General features: G+C 48.1%; 1 protein-coding gene across 12 annotated transcripts in view; it reads left to right on the top strand.

Annotated features, from left to right (window-relative positions):
• CCDC180 (coiled-coil domain containing 180) overlaps positions 1-19,685 on the top strand; it is a 127,196-nt gene that overhangs the window by 52,006 nt on the left and 55,505 nt on the right. For 7 of the 12 annotated variants that reach the window (XR_012897158.1, XM_075905192.1, XM_075905193.1 and 4 more), the window contains exon 1: positions 18,875-18,961. The exons of 2 other annotated variants lie outside the window; for them this stretch is intronic. The gene's annotated coding sequence lies outside the window, so the exon portion shown is untranslated. Of the gene's footprint in view, positions 1-18,729; positions 18,962-19,355; positions 19,682-19,685 lie in introns of those variants that run through there. 3 more of the 12 variants (XM_075905185.1, XM_075905188.1, XM_075905189.1) reach the window with 3 other exon arrangements.

Below are 19,685 nucleotides of genomic sequence, written 5' to 3'. Positions count from 1 at the left end.
GGCAGTGTCTCTGTCATGTTCCTGCATGCTGCCACCCCCTCATCCGCTAAAATTATATCCAAGAAGAGGGAACAGGAGAGAGAGGAGTGGAGGGAGAACTTAATCTGATAGAGGGTGAGGGTAGTAGGTGCAGAAAGATGGGAACATTTACACTGAATTAGTATAACTCCCTTTCTTTCGCACACATGCACGCTCAAACACATGCACACGCATACCCACAACCAGGTGCAGAGTTGCTAAGATGTCCTCCAGAGCCATAGGGACAGGACTTGCATGTGTAGAAAGTAACCCTCATCCCTGTTGGGATGGAAAGATGATGCCTGTTATAATGAGATCTTCAAAGCTGTGTCAACAGTCAGGAAATTGGGATCTGGGATTTCCCACCAATGATATTGACTGTAAGAGCTGCAGTGTAGACCAGGTGCTGATGTTTTAAACCTGTCATTCAACTCCAGTGACTAATTGGTTTGCTTGTACTCAAGGCTCTATGCAAAATAGGTCGTGTAACATATCACTTGAAAAGTTATAATCTGCTGAATGTGTATAGTCTATTTGGGCACGTTTAAACAGCAGGACTAAACTCGAAATAACTACGCAATTTGAGCTACGCTAATTGCGTAGCTTAACTCAAATTTGCTATTTTGACTTTTGGTGCTGTCTACATGGCAGTTATATTGAAATAGAACATTCTCCCCTTGATTTCCCTTACTCCTCACACAATGAGGTTTACAGAAGTTGGAGTAAGGCACCCATTATTTCGAATTTATTTTGAAATAATCGGCTTTCTGTGTAGACGCGTGCTATGTTATTCCGGAATAACTGACATTATTCTGAAAAAACCTGCTGTGTAAAAATGCCCTTTGTGTTCATGTATCATTCCTGCATTTGAAGTTAGAAATATGTGAAATATAAACCTGTTTTATGAAACTAGACATGCTAAGTAAGGGCCCTTAGTAATACTCAAGGAATTTAATGGCCCAGTACTCAGAACAATGATCTGTGAATAGTCTTGTTTTCCCTGTAAGGTTGGACTATAGTTGGTCCTGTCCAGGGCAGGCAACAGACTTGGCCGGGCCCTGGGCAATGTGAGGTCATGCTCAGCTCTAGGCCCCACAGAAGGGGTGGAACCTTATGAGTAGGGACAGCCAGCCCTCAGCACGGCCTAGACTGCTCTGTTTTGGTCTCCAGTGGTGGTTTATAGTGCCCACACTCCAGACAACTGTCTCCTTTGCCTGCTCCCCCCATCCCATTGTTGATCCTGGTGCTGCCAAGGCCTGATGCTGAAACCCATCTTGGATGCTGTATTTTTCCACTGGAGGCATGAAGAAGTTGGAACTGAACACAAAGAATTCCCATCTTTGGCAAAAGAGATACAAAGGTGGGAAACCAAACAATAGGGGCTGCTCCCAGACACAAGGACATCTCTGCTTACCACCGAAGATGATTGCTAGAAACATCTAAGACTAAATAAGGGAAAGCATCAAACCTAGTCTGGGAGGCAGTCCAGCCTGTGGAAAAGGACAACTAGAACTACAATTAGGGTAAAGTATTATATGTAACACATTTCTTAGTTTATTAGGCTTAGCCAGGCCCACCAACAGAGAGGGCAAAGGGGACAACTAAAGTGTTAAGGGCTGGCTACCCTTGCTCTGCCCCTTCCACCCGTGGTCCCTCCCCACTTTCCCAGGGACCCAGCAAGTCTGTTGGCTCTTCTGGGTTTAGATGATGTGTTTTGTTTTACTTCGCTTAGTAACTTACTTTGATCTGTCTGGTATTATTTGCAATTGCTTAAATCCTACTTTTTATACTTTTTTATATTAATCAGTCCTGTGTAAATAATTGTTACCTGGGTGGAAAACAGCTATGCATATCTCTCATTCATTGATAAAGGGAGTGAACATTTTATGAGCTCGCTTTGTGTAAAACTTAATACAGAGTAAAGTGTATTTAGCTGGGATTCTGATCCCATTGGGGATGTGCACCTGAATGCCATGTCAAGCCCATTTAACTGAGTCTTCCCAACGCTGAGCTGAGTGTTTGTTTTACTCTGCTGTGGGCTGGGTCCCCAACTCTGTGCCACTGCTGGAGAAGACCAGAGGGTCTGGATCAGCAGGACATGGTGGAGAGGCGCACCAGAAAGCAGGTAGATGGGTTCAGTGGTATTTCACCACATTAACACTGTGTCTAGACTACATCCCTCTGTTGGCAGAGGAATGTAAATGAGGCACTTTTAGGGTACGTCTAGACTACAGGCTTTTATCGACAGAGTCTTTGTCGACAGATACTGTCAACAAAGCTTCTGTCAACAAAGAGCTTCTAGACTACATCTAGTTCTGTTGACAAAGCAAGCTGCTTTGTCGACATGAGAATGTAGACGCAAAGGATAATGTAGATGCAATAATGCCTTCTGTCGACAGAACTCTGTCGACAAAAGGCGTTATTCCTCATAGAATGAGGTTTACTGCAGTCGACAAAACTGCCGAGTTCTGTCGACATTATGTAGTGTAGACGTAGGTATAGTTTTGTTGACAAAAGTTCACTTTTGTCGACAAAACCCTGTAGTCTAGACATACTCTGAAAGTGAAAATGAAGCGGGGATTTAAATATCCCACACTTCATTTGCATAATCACGAATAAGCGCCATTTCAAAATTAAAACCGCAGTCTAGATGCGGTTCTTTCAAAACAGCAGGCTTTTTCGAAAGATACTATACTCCTCATTTTTTGATAATGGGTGTTTCTCAAATTGGAGGCGTTAGCCCAAAAAGTTGTTGCAAGTGGGTTGGCAGGTTATTTTAGGGGTGTGACAGGTACAGCCACTGAGATACCTTTGAGACTGCCACTTAGGATACGTCTAGACTACATCCCTCTGTCGGCAGAGGGATGTAAATGAGGCACTTTGAAAGTGCAAATGAAGCGGGGATTTAAATATCATTAAATATCATTTTTTGAGGAGTACAGGATCTTTTGAAAAAGCCTGCCATTTTGGAAAGAACCGCGTCTAGACTGCGGTTTTAGTTTCAAAATGGCGCTTATTCAAAAGAGCGCCATGATGCAACTATGCAAATGAAGCTTGGGATATTTAAATCCCTGCTTCATTTGCACTTTCGAAGTGCCTCATTTACATCCCTCTGCCGACAGAGGGATGTAGTCTAGACGTACCCTAAGTGGCTGCCTCAAAGGTATCTCTGTGGGTGAATCTGTCACACCCCTAAAATAACCTTCCAACCCACTTGTAACAACTTTTTGGTCTAGGGCCTTCAATTTGAGAAACATCCATCTCCACACTGACATCTGTATAGGATAGGGTAAAATCACACAAAAGATCAGATTTCCTGGAATGAGACCAAATTTCATGGTCCAAGGCATGTTTTTCATGGCTGTGAATTTGGTAAGGCCCCAGGCATGGAGCTCAGGTTCAGCCAGCATTTAACAAGCTCTGTTGCCGGCCAACTTCCGCCACTCCCTCAGCTTTTTCTAAGCTCTTAGGGTATGTCTACATATCAAAGTTAATTTGAAATACCAGCCATTATTTCAAATTGACTTTAATAGTGTCTACACAGGCAAACCGCTATTTTGAATTAAATTCGAAATAGCAGGGCGCTTAATTCAAATTTGGTAAACCTCATTCTACGAGGAATAACACCAAATTCGAATGAGCTAATTAGAAATAAGTGCTGTGTAGACACTTATTTCGAAATAGGGGGCCTCCAGCCTTCCCAGGGTGCCCTGGTGGCCACTCCAGCCTCACACAAGAACACTCCTCTCCCACCACGGACTCCTTAAAGGGTTTGACACTGGCCACAATGCCTGTGCCAGCTCCAAACCTGCCGGCCCAGAGCCAGCAGTCACTACTACTGATCCAGTGGCCCCAAAACATGAGCCAGCAAGCCACTGGCAGCCAGCCCTCCACTGCTCCCCAGGGCAGAGATCAGGGTGGACGTTATTCAGGTTTGAGTGGGGGATGCCCCCAATGTCCATGATCTCCGTACTAGATGGAGGAACGCGGCCATCTATGGCAGGATAGCTGCCAGCCTGACCACCAAAGACCACATGCAATCCCAGGAGCAGGTTCGCATGAAAATCAAGGTGATCCGGCGAGACCCCCAACCCTGAGATTCCCCTCTCCCTTCTTCTCCTTGCTTCCCCCTTCCAGCTCCCTCCTCCTAGGTTTCGCCCTCCCCTCTTCCACCCTCTCTCTTCCCCTATCCCGCCTCCTTTCCCCAGTCTCACCTGCGTTTCATCCCACCCTCCCCTCCCCCCCCCCCCCGCCAGTTTTGTTAAACAAAGAGAGTTTGGTTTCATGAAAATACGTGTATTTTATTTGACATCAGGAAGCGGGGCTGGGGGAGGGTGTATGTGGAAGGACGTGAGAGAGGAATGAGGCACAAGCCTCCAGTGGGGCAAACCAGGGAGGCTCTGAGTCCTCCTCAGGGTGGAAGCTGTCTCGCAGGGCCTCCTGGATACTGACAGCCCCCCGATGGACCGCCCAGATGGCAGCCTGCAGAAAGTGCAGCCAGGCTCGCAGCAACGCATCCAAGAGAAGCACCAGAGTGCCCACGGGCCACTCTGGCTCCATGTTGCAGAGTGCTGTGGTGTCCGAGTGAGGGCAACAAAAGCACTCCGAGACACAAATGCTTTGTTGTCCCTCAGCAAGGCAGGCAAGCAAGTAGGGACACCTGGGAACCGGCTGCCCGGGGTTCTGTGTGTGTGTGTCCCTTTAAGCATAAGCCTCAGATAGCCTCAGGCAACAGCCACACAAAGACAGTCCTGACCTGATGCCCTACCCCTGACCGGATTCCAGCCAGCCTTAAATCCGAATCAGTGTCCACTTAGTGTGGAGGCGGTATTTCGAATTAGCAAAACACTAATTCAAACTGCATTTTGTGTGTAGACGCGTTAATTCCAATTAGCTTAATTCGAATTCACTATTTTGAATTAAGATAATCTCTAAGGGTATACCTACACTATAGTGTTAATTCGAGTTAAAAGAAACTTTTATCTTTATCAGTCCTGTTTTACAAAAAGTCTCCAGATCAAAGAACAGTAAAATATCACAATTATTTTTCCATTATCATCCTGTTAATCATGGGCAAGTAGATTTTTGTACCTGTGCTGAATCAGCTGCTGAATAAATATATGCAAGTCTGATTTGGCCACCAATCAGATGCAGCAGCTTTTCAATGTTGTACATCATTGAGACACAACACATTAGGACAGGAAGCATAGAATACCAGATAATTTTCAAAATACAGGGCCAATTTGGGAAGATTGTACGATAGAAATGAAGATTGAATTTGTCCAGTATACTGGAGCTAACTTTCCCACCCTTGTGAAAAGTTTATGTAACCCCCAAGGAGATTACCTAGATTCCTGGGGCTCTGTCTGCTGGCAGCTCAGGGAGAGGCACACTGTCCCTGGTAGGGAGGGTGATCCAAGGCAAACTCAGAGTCTGCCCGGCAACCAAGAGGAAGTGAGATGCCCCTCCCAGGGAGTTCAGGAAAGAGGAGAAGCCATTTATTTGTGTGAGTCTGGAGCCAGCCATGGCAAGGGCAGAACTGGCTGTGTGGGGAGCTGGTACGCCCTAGGCCTGCATGCAGGGTTCCCCCAGAGAACTGGCCTTTATGGACCTGAAAGCAAAATCCCTCAGCTGGGCTTTTCCTTCTCCACTCTTGATTCCCAGTTTGTAGAGTTTGCTGGGAAACTTCCCCAGCCAGGCTGAGTTAGCCCTCCAGCTCCCTTTGTGAGACCAGTCACCACGGGTATGTCTAGACTAAATGGCTCCGTCGATGGAGTCATGTAAACTAGCTTACCCAGCATAGGCAAAGAAGCGGGGATTTAAATAATCCCCGCTTCATTAAAATAAACATGGCTGCCACGCTGTGCCAAAGATCAGCTGATCCAGCACAGCACGGCAGTCTAGACACGGATCTGTCGGCTAGGGAAGCCTTTGCCGACCAATCCCTTATGCCTCATGAAACGAGGTTCACAGGATCGGTCGGCAAAGAACATAAGAACATAAGAACGGCCGTACTGGGTCAGACCAAAGGTCCGTCTAGCCCAGTATCCTGTCTGCCGACAGTGGCCAGCACCAGGTGCCCCAGAGAGGGTGGACCGAAGACAATGATCAAGCGATTTGTCTCCTGCCATCCTTCTCCAGCCTCTGACAAACAGAGGCCAGGGACACCATTTCTATCCCCTGGCTAATAGCCTTTTATGGACCTAACCTCCATGAAATTATCTAGCTTCTCTTTAAACTCTATAATAGTCCTAGCCTTCACAGCCTCCTCTGGCAAGGAGTTCGACAGGTTGACTACACGCTGTTTGAAGAAGAACTTCTTTTTATTAGTTTTAAACCTGCTACCCATTAACTTCATTTGGTGTCCTCTAGTTCTTCTGTTATGGGAACTAATAAATAACTTTTCTTTATTCGCTCTCTCCACACCACTCATGATTTTATAGACCTCTATCATATCCCCCCTCAGTCTCCTCTTTTCTAAATTGAAAAGTCCCAGTCGTTTTAACCTCTCTTCATATGGGACCCATTCCAAACCCCTAATCATTGTAGTTGCCCTTTTCTGAACCCTTTCCAAGGTCAAAATATCTTTTTTGGTGTGAGGAGACCACATCTGTACACAGTGTGATGGCATGTTGGGATTTCCCCGTCTCCTGCACCCTGTAGTGGCACAAACAGACTCCACCAGCTAGTAGAATAGAGGGAGTTTATTGGTTCTCCAGGATACAGCACAGCACAGATGTAATCTGGTTACAGGGCAGGCCTAGGATGCCTCAGCCCCCCTTGAGATGGGGGGGACTGGGCCCCTAAATTCCAGCCCCTTCTCTAGGCTGTCTCCTCATGATCCCAGACAGAATCTAAAAACCGTCCTTTCCAGCCCTGCTCCCCAGCCAGGGGCGGCATTCCACCTTCCTTTGTTCCTCTCCATGGGAGGTAACTGATCGGACAGGTTACCTCCCTGTCCCATCAGCTACTCTTCTGGGCCGTGGTACAGACAGCAGCCAGTGGGGATCACACACACCCCAAGCCTAGCAACCAGCAAGGTACCCACACTACGTCACACACAGTATTCAAGATGTGGGCGTACCATAGATCCACGTCTAGACTGACGCGCTGTGCCGGATCAGCTGATCGTCAGCACAGCGCAGTGGCCATGTTTATTTTAATGAAGCAGGGATTATTTAAATCCCCACTTCTTTGCCTATGCCGGGTAACCTAGTTTACATGGCTCCGTCGACGGAACCATGTAATCTAGACATACCCCACATGGTCAGCTCTGCTCTTCCTGCTAGTTCTGGGCTGCTGCCTGCTGGGTGTGTGTCTGGACGCTGGGCTAGGAGACTACAGTTTGGATTTTAGTACAGTTGTGTAATCTGCACCTTGAGCCCTGCACCCCTCTGTGGTGAGGGGAAATACTGGGACCGAAGCTGCCTGATTCTGGCTGGAAGAGGATCCCTGCCAGCAGAGATCAGCCCTCTGCAGTGACTGAGGAGTCCAGAGTCATCTCTGAACCTGAGGATCATTCATGGAGTTTGTGAGTGCACCATCTTTTAGTTAGTCAGGGAATTTGTTTTGGGGACCCCCTACTCCCTGAACTGTGTCCTCAAGCCAGGGAGTAAGGGTTTGGGGATTTTATAATCTGCTGCATATTAAACCCGTGGAGGGATTTACCACATATCCCTCTTGTGAGTCCTTTGGGCTGTACTGAACCTAGTCAGCCACCCTGCTAAACCACTGCAGAGAAGAATTTTATGGTCATAGGTCATCAAGGGCCCTGACAAAGTACGTGTACCAACAGGACACTGATCTTACATTTGCTACATCAAGTCACATGACTGGGGCAAGTCACGGTTTTAGCAGCGTGGGCACCGGTGAACCTAAAAATAGTGTTTTACCCTGTCATGTTCTATTTGTCTCCTGTTTAATATAATTATTGGTTTTAATATATTGTATGTGTTTGCGTTATTTCTTGGAAGTCTCCAGCTATCTGGCAAGTAAATTGGGATTACCCTGTGGTTAGAATTTTCCTCCCAAGCTGCCCTGGCAGGAAGGAGTGAGGTGGGTGGAGGCACCGCCAAATAAATTCATAGGAAAAAATAAAGAAGATACACCCTGCTGAGTGGGTGGTGGGATCCAGAAGAATCCAGACCTGTCCATCAAAACCCATAAGCAGATTGGCATTAAAGAAGGTAACCGGGTGGAGAGGGGGCGCTACATGTAATCGAATTGATTTCATGCAATCAGGACTTTGATATTGATTCTGGGGTAGTTATAAACCATTGTGCCAGGATCATATATAGGGGTGTTACATTGCTTGGGGTTTTGTCTTTCAATTAGAATCTCTTCCCAATAATATCTTGGGTATAAGTAGCATATTTGTACCCTTTGTTTTATAGGGAGGGTTGCTAAATATTTCCTGGTGCACCTTTACGTTTTTTTGTAATGAGAAATGGGCTTACTTAAAAACGCTTAGCTTTGAATCAGAAATCAGTTTCTTCAAGCAAGGCTAAATATGTTGCAGAAAGGTCTTCTGGCGCATCCAAACTGCATGTGGCTAGTAACTGTATTGGAAATGACTGTGAATGAACAATTCCAGTCTTCACTCTGCTGTATATCTGTTTACTGTATAAAGATGAACCAAACAAGAACAAAGACCAGGCAGATGTTTCTCATTCACTACTACTAGTTCTAAAGGGGCAACAAATGAGGTTGATGTTAATTTCTAAGAGCTACAGCGTAGAACTCTAATGTTCATCTCTCTCATAGTCAAATGAAAGGGGCTTGGATATTTGCAGTGTAACTGTAAGGCTCCCTCTCTCCTATTGGGTGTGAGTTGAATTCTGGAAGATAGTGATGCCTCACCTGGCCCTTAAGGGGTTTTGATGGATGTTTTAGAGGTTCCTTTGCTGGCTCTCTCCAATATAACAGCAGATAAGGCTCCTGAGTGCTAATGGTCCTAGTGCCCTGGCTGTTTCCCTGCCATTGATGTCAAGTCACTGCCAGAGATCTTGGCTCATCGCTGGCTACATGGCGGGGAGCTCTTGTAACACTTGGTTCAGATACAGACAGGGTACATGTCAGCTCTTCACTTTTCCCAGGTACACTCCCTTCCTGGCTGTGGGGAAGGATAGAGTGTTATGGTGTCTGTGTTTCATTTCTCTGCACTTCCATATGTATTCATGGGTAGAGCACTCTGTAATCAGCACAGTATCTAAGACCTCACTTGCTCCTGCAGCACAGACTCCATCAGAGTCATGTACAATGTCCTGAAGAGCTGAATCTGGCTCAAGACATGAATGTTGATAACCACCAGGATTTGGAAGGAAGTAATCCTCACCAGGAAACACACAACAAATATTTTTTTAAAACATTGTTTCTGATTAAAATACAAAAGTTAATTTTGATGTGCATGAGCATTATCAATTCCTGCTTGCAACAAAGCCTGTTAGGTGGCGTCACAGTGATTTGTTACTTCTTAATAGCAATCTTATATTAATTGTATTTTTACATAGGAGAAAACTACTTACATTTACACAGCTTTGATCATCATCAAGTGCTTTTAATTGGTTTATCTTTCCCTCCCCAAATAACAGCAGCTAAATTCTAGATCCTTCTAGTGAGTCCAGCCAGGAAACCAGACCTGTCTGTCCTTTTACTGCCTCTTATCTTTTTCCACACTAAGTTCAGAATTTTCATCCTCATCTTCATGATGCTGTCCAGCTCTGCCTCTTCTTCTAGTCTTCTCCAACCATGCTTTTTATTTCTAGTAATTTTATTTATTTTTTTGTAGGTATGTCGTGTTCCTCCAGAAATTTTTAGAAAGTGCAGAGATGTATTTTATGGTTGGATATAAGGTGAACTATTACATTTTCACAGACAGACCACAAGAAGTTCCTAAAGTTGAGCTCAAAGAAGGAAGGAACGTAGTAGTTCTGAAAGTCCAAAACTACCCGAGGTGGCAAGAGATCTCTATGCGACGCATGGAAATAATCAACCACTTTTCTCAGAAGCAATTCATTAATGAAGTCGACTACCTTGTGTGTGTTGATGTAGACATGAGGTTTAATGACCACGTTGGAGTAGAAATCCTGAGCAACTTGTTTGGCACACTACACCCAGGATTCTACACTTCAGCGCGTCAGTATTTCACCTATGAACGTCGACCTGCTTCTCAAGCTTATGTGCCCTACGATGAGGGTGACTTCTACTACATGGCAGCATTTTTTGGAGGAACAGTAAAGGAGGTTTACAAGCTGACCAAGAAATGCCATGAATCCATCATGGTGGACAAAGACAATGGAATTGAGGCAATATGGCAAGAAGAGAGTCACTTAAACAAGTATTTTGTTTACCACAAACCAACTAAAATACTTTCCCCAGAATACTTGTGGGATGACAGTCTAGGTAGGCCAGAGATCCTTAGGAAAAGAAGGTTTCTTGCTGTACCAAAGAACCATGCTGCAATCAGAAATAAATGAAATTCTTCTCTGACTGGTCTTAGTTCAATGGTGGGCAACATGTAGGCCATGTGTGGCCCAAAGTAATCTGATTGCTGTCAGCGAGACATTTTGCTGATGTTGATCATTTGCAGGCACCACACATCACAGCTCCCTTAGTTCAAACTATCCTAACTGATATTGCAGATTGTCTTGGTTGATAAGAATATATCAGGGTGGCCAACCCATTAGAGATGAAGATCCAAAATAGTGGTGGATAGAGAGCAAAGAGCCATGTATTATATATTTATTTTTATATATCTATCTATTTAGGTGCTGGTACTCTGAGGGGAAAGTTGTTAAGCAAAAAAAAAAGCACCAAGGGCACCCTTTAAAACCACGTACCCCAGGAAAAGAGATGCATGCAATTCATTTAAGTTATGGAGATATATATAGTGCACAAAATATAGTGATAAAAATAACATTACAGGAATTTTCAGACAAGAGCCACTCTCACTGGATTGAAACAGGAGGTGCGGGCTCTGGGGCGGAAATGAGGCATTTGAGTGTGGGAAGGGGTGAGAAGTGCAAGCTCTGGGAGGGAATGTAGGTGCAGGAGAATGTAGAGAAGGGGATTCTGACTCAGGGAGGGGGCTCCAGGCTGGAAAGTGTTGGGGTCAGGTGGAGGGTTGGGGAGCTGAGCAAGGTGCAGGCTTGTGAATGTGAAGGTGCAGGAGTTTGCTTTGGAGTGTGTGAGGGGCTCAGAGCAGGGGATTCCAGTCTATGATAGGCTCAGGTTTGGGATCTGGGTGTGTGTGCGGGAGTGTTATGATTTTGCGGCCAGATACAGGCTTGACCCCATTTGGGGGCTTGTTGGCCAGGCTTCATTTTTAAATAAAATATTATGTCAAACACAACATGTTTCAGTGTTGTCTTTAATTATGAGAGGGGCGGGGAACCTGTTTTGAGTCTGGGGGGGTCACTGCCCCTCACAAAAGTTAGTCAGGGCCACACAAGTGAGATGCTAAAAAATAACTCCTTCAAAATCCCCCAAGCTCCAACTGTGCTGGACCTGTGCGCCAACCTGACATTGAGCTGTTGATCACTACCCGTTGGGCCCAACAGTCTAGCCAGCTTTCTATCCATCATACAGTCCATTTATCCAATCCATGCTTCCTTAACTTACTGGCAAGAACATTGTGGGAGGCTGTATCAAAAGCTTTGCTAAAGTCAAAGTTTATCACATCTCCATGTTGACTATTCCTGATCACTTTCCCCTCTTCCAAGTGCTTCAAAATGGATTCCTTGAGGATCCCCTCCATGATTTTTCCAGGAACTGAGGTAAGGCTGACTGGTTTGCAGTTCCCTGGATTTTCCTGCTTCCCTTTTTTAAAGATGGGGACTACATTTGCCTTTTTCCAATCATCTGGGATCTCTCCCGATCTCCACGAGTTTTCAAATATAATGGCCAAGGGCTCTGCAATGACATTTGCCAACTCCCTCAGTACCCTCGGATGCATTAAATCCGGACCCATGGATTTCTGTATGTTTTGCTTTTCTACATGGTTCCTAAACTGTTCTTTCCCCACCAAGAACTGTCCATCTCCTTCCCATACTGCATGGCCTAGTGCATTAGTCTATGAAGACAGAGGCAAAGAAAGCATTGAGTACTTCAGCTTTTCCCACATCATCTGTCACTAGGTTACCACCCTCATCCAGTAAGGGTCCCACACTTCCTCTGATCATCCTCTTAGGGTACATCTAAACTACATGGCTCCATCGATGGATCCATGTAGATTAGTTTACGTGAAAAAGGGAAATGAAACTGTGATTGAAATAATCGCCGCTTCATTTAAATAAAAATGGCCGCCGTGCTGTGCCGATCAGCTGATTGTCGGCACAGCATGGCAGTCTAGACGGGGATCTGCCAACCCCAGAACCCTTCGTCGGCAGATCCTTTATGCCTCGTGAAACCTGAGAGGTCCCTGTGAAAGCATTCTTCACCGCAGTGCCTGTAGAGAGAGCCTGCAAGCAGTTACTTACCTCTATAGGAATGGGGGAATACCTGAGTTGGCCGCCTTCTAGAGGTTACATGCTGCTAGTTCTCTTCCTTGTCCTGTATTGCCCTCACTGACTCTTCAGCCTGCTGAGCGTGCACTGCCCTTGCAGCTCCCATTGACCAATTTCCAGCAGGGGGCAGAGACTCCTCTCTCCCCAAAGTGGCTCTGGCCACACAGTGACACACAAGCTGGCCCTAGCATCTGACTGTTTCGGCAATGTGTGGCGCCATGGCAGGCAGAGACGTTTCCTGAGGATCCTGCTGGGCTGTAGTGGGATGGAGCCAAGTGTTTGGTGGGCTGGATGTGACCCAGTGTTATATGTTGCCCACTCCTGGTCTAGATGGTGCTTGGTCCCGCCATGAATGCAGGGGACTGGACTTGATGACTTCTAGAGGTCCCTTCCAGTTCTATGATCCTAGGAAATACTGTGGCTTGGGTCTGGGAAAGGAAGAGGAGGCACGGCTGCAGCTGGAGTGAGGCTTCTCTGGGCAGATGAAGGACAGGGGACCTTGGAGCAAGTGGGGGATTGGCTGCAACTGCCCAGGGGATCTTCTGGTCAAGGGATGGTGCTTGGCAGGGCCGTCCTTAGGATTTATTGTGCTCTACGCAAGATTATTAAACTGGTGCCCCTATGACTGACTTGCTCTTCCACCCCTACTCCCTCCCCTTCCCAGAAACCCCAGCAGCCAATCCCTTCCCTCGGACTGTGCTGCAGACACTGCATTCAGCTCTCTAGGACCTAGCCCTTCTGTTACATGCTCTATTGCTTCCTGTCATAGGCATGCGCAGCATATTTAATTAGGGTGTGCACCCAAAGAATTTTTTTTAAGTGTACTCTTTGACCCCCCCATTAGCCACACCCCTGACCCCCATTAGCAATGCCTCTGGAGGCAACACTCTCAGGGCAAGATGGACACATGACCAAAAGTAAAAGTTGTCATGTGACACTCCTCCCTCCCCCCAGGACTTTTCCTACCATCCTCCTACGAATAGGGATTAGTTTGGCCCCCACCAAACCCCCCTCGTGCAGCTATCCTGCAATTGCATTAACCCAGTGGCTGCGACTAGACTGGCAAGTTTTTACGCAAAAGCAGCTACTTTTGCGGAAAAACTTGCCAGCTGTCTACACTGGCTGCTTGAATTTGCGCAAGAACACTGCCAATCTAATGTAAGATTGTCAGTGTTCTTGCGCAAATACTATGCTGTTCCCGCTTGGGAAAAAGCCCTCTTGCGCAAATGCTTTTGCACAAGAGGGCCAGTGTAGACAGCTAAAAACTTTTGCGCAAAAAAGCCCCGATGGCGAAAATGGCCATCGGGGCTTTCTTGCGCAAAACCGCGTCTAGATTAGCACGGACGCTTTTCCGCAAAAAGTGCTATGGCGCAAAAGCGTCCGTGCCAATCTAGGCGCTCTTTTCCACAAATGCTTTTAATGGAAAAACTTTTCCGTTAAAAGCATTTGCGGAAAATCATGCCAGTCTAGATGTAGCCAATGTGTGTGACATTAACTCGGGGGGCAGAGAGGCTGGGGGAAGTGTTCCATCTCAGGCTGTGTCTACATTGGTGCGATCTTGCGTAAAAGCGGCCACATTTGCGCCAAAACTTGCTGCCTGTCTACGCTGGCCGCAAGTTCTTGCGCAAGAACACTGATGTTCTAATGTATGAAATCAGTGCTTCTTGCACAAGAACTGATGCTCCCGCTCAGGAATAAGCCCTCCTCCTCAACTGTTCTTGTGCAAGAGGCCAGTGTAGACAGGCAACATGAATTTCTTGTGCAAGAAAGCCCGATGGTTAAAATGGCCATCAGAGCTTTCTTGCACAAGAGAGCATCTACACTGGCATGGATGCTCTTGCGCAAAAGCACATCTCTTACGCAAAGGCACATGCTAGTGTAGACACTCTCTTCTGGAAGAGTTTTTGCACAAGTACTCTTCCGCAAAAGAGTTCTTGCACAAAATCATGCCAGTGTAGACATAGCCTAAGAGTTTCCTCCCATGAGCAAAATGAATTTTGTGTTGTGCACCAGTACTGAGTTCATGTGACTTGTTTGGATGTGCCACTGTGGCACCCAAGTTATTAATAAATATCTTATAAACCTCTACCTTTTCCCTCTGCTGCCATGTCTCCTCCCCTTGCTCCATCAGCTCCCCAGGTGCCTGCTGCCCCCAACCCCCTACCCTCCTCTGCTGTCCTGACTCCTGCCCTTCTCACTGCCCTCAGCCTTCCTGAGACCTGCCCCCTTCCACCAGCACTTCTCTCCCCCCTCTGCCCACTCCTCCAGGAGCCCCACTCTGATCACCTGAGCTACCCCTCCCCATCCCCTCTTCTAACACCTCCCTCTACACACCTGTCCTGCCTCTCTCCTCTGGTGCTGCTCTCTCCCCTACAGATGTCTGCCCTTCTGCTTCACCCCCAGAATCGCCTGGCACCTGCACCTTCTCTTACCCCTGCACCCTCCTGGTGCCTCCCCCTTCCCTTACTGCCCCTGCCCCCTTTTTCCCTGATGCCCACCCCCTCACCACTCTCTGCCCCCATTCCCTTCCTGCCCCTCTGTGCCCTCACACATGACTTGCTCCATCCCCACCTTTCTCATGCCCACCCCTTCTTTCAAGCCTTCTCCCCTCCCCCTCTACCCCCAATGCCCTTCCCCTCTCCTCTCCCAGCATCACCCTGTCCCCCCTTCCACTGACACCTCCCCTCCTGCCCTTTTCCTCATTGTCTCCACTTGCCCCCCCCCCCCGCATTAGTCTCTCCTGCACCCCTGCCCCTTGGTGCCTTCCCCTTTCTTCTCCTGACCTGCCCCCTCTCCCCACCTCAGCACAAGCCTCCCCCTCCCCCTCTCCCTTGCCCTTCCCCTCACCCTCCCCCTCACCCTCACCTTGCCTCTCCTGGTCTCCCTTCTGCTTTCCTGTTTGCAGGGCTGGAGTCTGCTGCAATCGGGCCCCAGAAGTCCCTGCAGCCCGGGCTCCAAACCACATGCCGGACCTGGAGCTGGGCTGCTCGGCGCTCGCAGCCCCGGCCCATCACAGCACGGACGGTCCCGCCTTGGCGAGGCTCTGCTCCCCCCACACCCCGCTCAGCGCGTCTCCTGCAGAGGCGCGGCTTGGCCATTTTTAAAAACGGTGCCACAGAGCCAAGCCACGCGTGACCCCGCCCCCTCCGGCTTGCCGCGCGTGACCCTGCCCCCGGCACAGCCCCGGCTCCCCCCGATGCTGCCACCCGGGCTGACAGCTCCCCTTCCCCAGCCAGGATCATCTTGCCGGCCTCCTCGCCGGAGTCCCTCGGCCCGGTGGGGTCTTCTGGCAGGGCTGTAAGTGCCTGCAGCGCCCCTACTAGCGCTGGTGCAGAGCACACGTGTATGCTTCCCCCTCCGTGCCGGGCCGGCAGAGTGGTGCCCCAGAAAGTGTGGTGCCCTACGCGACTGCGTACTCCGTGTATGCCTAAGGACGGCCCTGGTTCTTGGGGTTTCTCTGGGTAGAGAGAGGGAGGCTTGTGGCTCCATCCGAGGGAGGGAGACAGGGGCCCATTAACTGTGCTGTCCTGAGGCTTGGAATTCCTGTCAGAGGGCCTGCGTGACTATTGCCAAACATCTTATTTCTTAGAAGGAAAATCAAATTGCTTCTGGGGATAGAGATTTGGGGACCTATCTGCTAAAAAGCATATCATATTTTGGAGAAGGACCTCAGACAAATCTGAAAAGATTTGTTTTAACTTTTTAGAAACCTTTGATTAATTCCTAGTGAATGGAAACCAAAATGTCAGTCTTCTGTCCTCTCCCAGCCCCACTTCCTTTTCCTTCCTTTTTCTGCCCATTCCTTCACTGTTCTGTTTTCTGCCTCCCTCCTTCCCACCGAATGCTAATCCCTGTTCTGACATTTTTCACTGTGCCTCAGTTTTCCCATTAGTGGAATGGGAATGGAAATACAGATTGAACCTCTCTAGTCCATCACTCTCCGGTCTGGCAACATCCATTGTCTGTCTTCCTAAGGGTATGTCTAGATCGTATCAAAGTTAGACTCAGGACTCACAATTTTTGTAGACCACTCTGTTTTATTAGCAAAGCGCTTTGCTAATACAACCAGAAAAAGTGAGACCCCCACACAAACCCAAGTCACCTTATTTATATAGATAAAAGAGTAGCGCAGACAAAGGATTGAAAAAGGGCGCAAATTGACAAAGTTAGCCAGTCAAGTATCTTATTTCCTTATTAACTCTTATCAATCTCCTGTTAATGTCTCACTATCACCCTTAACAAAATACAGGACTATGTAGCACTTTAAAGACTAACAAGATGGTTTATTAGATGATGAGCTTTCGTGGGCCAGAACCACTTCCTCAGATCAAATAGTGGAAGAAAATAGTCACAACCATATATACCAAAGGATACAATTTAAAAAAATGAACACATATGAAAAGGACAAATCACATTTCAGAACAGAAGGGGGATGCAGGGGGGGGGGGGGGGGAGGAAGGTAAATGTCTGTGAGTTAATGATATTAGAGGTGGGGAAAGGTAGATGTTTGTGAGCTAATGGTATTAGAGGTGATAATTGGGGAAGGTATCTTTGTAATGGGTAAGGTAGTTGGTGCCTTTGTTGAGCCCCCCGCGGTGAGTGTCGAATTTTAGCATGAATGACAGTTCAGAGGATTCCCTTTCAAGTGCAGATTTTAAAGTCTTCTGGAGTAGGATGCAGGTGACTAGGTCGTTGAGACAGTGTCCTTTCTGGTTGAAATGGCAAGAAACTGTTTTTCTTTGTGATCCTGTCTAATATCTGTTTTGTGGGCATTGATCCTTTGGCGAAGTGTCTGAGACGTTTGTCCAATGTACATAGCAGACGGACACTTTCAGCACGATAGCATAAATTATATTTCTGGGTGCGCAGGAATATGTATTCCTGATCTTATAACTCACTTGGTTAGGCCCAATAATGGTATCAGCAGAGTGCATATGTGGACAAAGCTGGCAACGGGGTTTGTTGCAAGGGAAAGTACCAGGGTTGGTATTAGTGTGGTATGTCCTGTAGTTGTTGGTAAGAATCATCCTGAGGTTAGGTGGTTGTCTATAGGAGACGATTGGTCTGTTTCCCAGAGATTCTTGGAGTTTATTATCCTGTTCCAGTATAGGCTGTAATTTATTGATAATGTGTTGGATGGGTTTAAGTTGGGGGCTGTAGGTGATGACAAGTGGTGTTCTATTGTGGGTTTTCTTGGGTCTGTCTTGTAGTAGATGGTTTCTAGGTATTCGTTTGGCTCTTTCAATTTGCTTTTTTATTTCTCCGGGTGGGTAGTTGAGGTTTATAAATGCTTGGTAGAGATCCTGAAGTTTCTGGTCCCTCTCAGTGGGATTAGAGCAGATGCGGTTGTATCGAAGGGCTTGGCTATAGATGATGGATCATATGGTGTGTACTGGATGGATCGTATGGAGTGTGCTGGTGTGTCAGTGACTCATAGTTACCTGCATGCCTCCAGCTCCCATCCAGCACACACCATACGATCCATCATGGCATAGACTGGCATGATTTTCCAGTAATGGAAAAGTTTTCCGTTAAAAGCATTTGCAGAAAAGAACATCTAGATTGGCATGGACGCTTTTCCACAAAAGCATTTTTTGCGACCGGGGCTTTTTTGCACAAAACAAATCTCAGCTGTCTACACTGGCCCTTATACGCAAAAAATTGGTGCCAAAGGGACTTTTGCCCGGGGAGCAGCATAGTATTTCCGCAAAAAGCACTGATTTCTTACAGTAGGAAGTCAGTGCTTTTGCAGAAATTCAAGCGGCCCCTGTAGACAGCTGGCAAGTTTTTCCGGAAAAGCGGCTGATTTTCCAGAAAAACTGGCCAGTCTAGACACAACCCTTGAGAAAATACCAGACATAGAAACGTCCGGCATTTTCTAGTTAAGTAACGTTTATTGTTATCAGGAGTATCCGTGCGTAGCTGCTACCGGGAGCCTGTCCCCCAGCCGGGCGGAACACAGCTGCAGTAGAAAGGAGGAGGGTGGGGGCGGGGTGGAATCCCCAGGGCCGGACTCGCTCGTGCACCCCGGGACCGTGCACAGGCCAGGCAGCACCCCGGGATCTGCGTGAACCCGGGACAGCCCCGCTCCCCACTGCCTCTGAGGACGGGCGCTACTCTGGGCCCCTCCCACGGCAAAAGGGCGGGTGATTTTCCCTGGGGGCGGGGCAGCGCTACCGTCCAACCGCCCCTCCCCCTCCCTCCGGGGGGAGACGCGCGCCTCCGCCTCCCTCCCTGCGTTTCCAGGGCAACACGCAAGCGCCTGAGAACTCGCGCCGGCGTGCAAAGGTTCTCGCGAGAAGATGAGTTCTCGCTCCCTATGTCTCCGACGTCCCGGGTTGCCATGGAGACCAGGTACTCCAGGCTTATCCGGGAAGCGGCGCAGAGAGCTGAGGGACTGTTCAGGTCGTGGGAGTGCGCGAGAGATTGAACCCGCCCTGGTGTGGGAGGGGTGCTGGGGAGAGTGACCCCCCCTTGTGTTGCTGTGGGAGGGGGTGCAGGGGAGAGGGACCCCCCTTGTGTTGCTGTGGGAGGGATGCTGGGGAGAGGGACCCCCCTTGTGTTGCTGTGGGAGGGGGTGCTGGGGAGAGAGACTCCCCCCTTGTGTTGCTGTGGGAGGGGGTGCAGGGGAGAGAGACTCCCCCCTTGTGTTGCTGTGGGAGGGGGTGCAGGGGAGAGGGGCCACCTCGTTGTGTTGCTGTGGGAGGGGGTGCTGGGGAGAGGGACCCCCCTTGTGTTGCTGTGGGAGGGGGTGCAGGGGAGAGGGGCCACCTCGTTGTGTTGCTGTGGGAGGGATGCTGGGGAGAGGGACCCCCTTGTGTTGCTGTGGGAGGGGGTGCATGGGAGAGTGACCCCCCCCTTGTGTTGCTGTGGGAAAGGTGCTGGGGAGAGGATTTCAACTGGAGGGAACTGGTAGACTAAAGTGTGATCTACTCTCATCCTGCCTACAGGCTGGTAGAATTCCCTCCTCGCCCACTTCTCATAATATTGGAATGTTGCTGCTTCAGTGCTTCTCATTTCCCTAATTGACAAGCCTGATGAATTTTGCAAAAGTGCTAGTGGCCTCCTCCCATTTTTCAGGAAAGGTGTAAGAGCAAAAGGGGACAGTGTCCTGTTAGGATCTCTGAGGAGAAATTGCATCAAGGGAAGAGCATTCTCATGTGG

This window comes from Pelodiscus sinensis, chromosome 22 (assembly GCF_049634645.1).
Source record: "Pelodiscus sinensis isolate JC-2024 chromosome 22, ASM4963464v1, whole genome shotgun sequence".
In the NCBI taxonomy this organism is placed as follows: domain Eukaryota; kingdom Metazoa; phylum Chordata; order Testudines; family Trionychidae; genus Pelodiscus; species Pelodiscus sinensis.
Note: the sequence above shows the minus strand (reverse complement) of the source record. Positions and strands in the feature narration are given on the sequence as shown.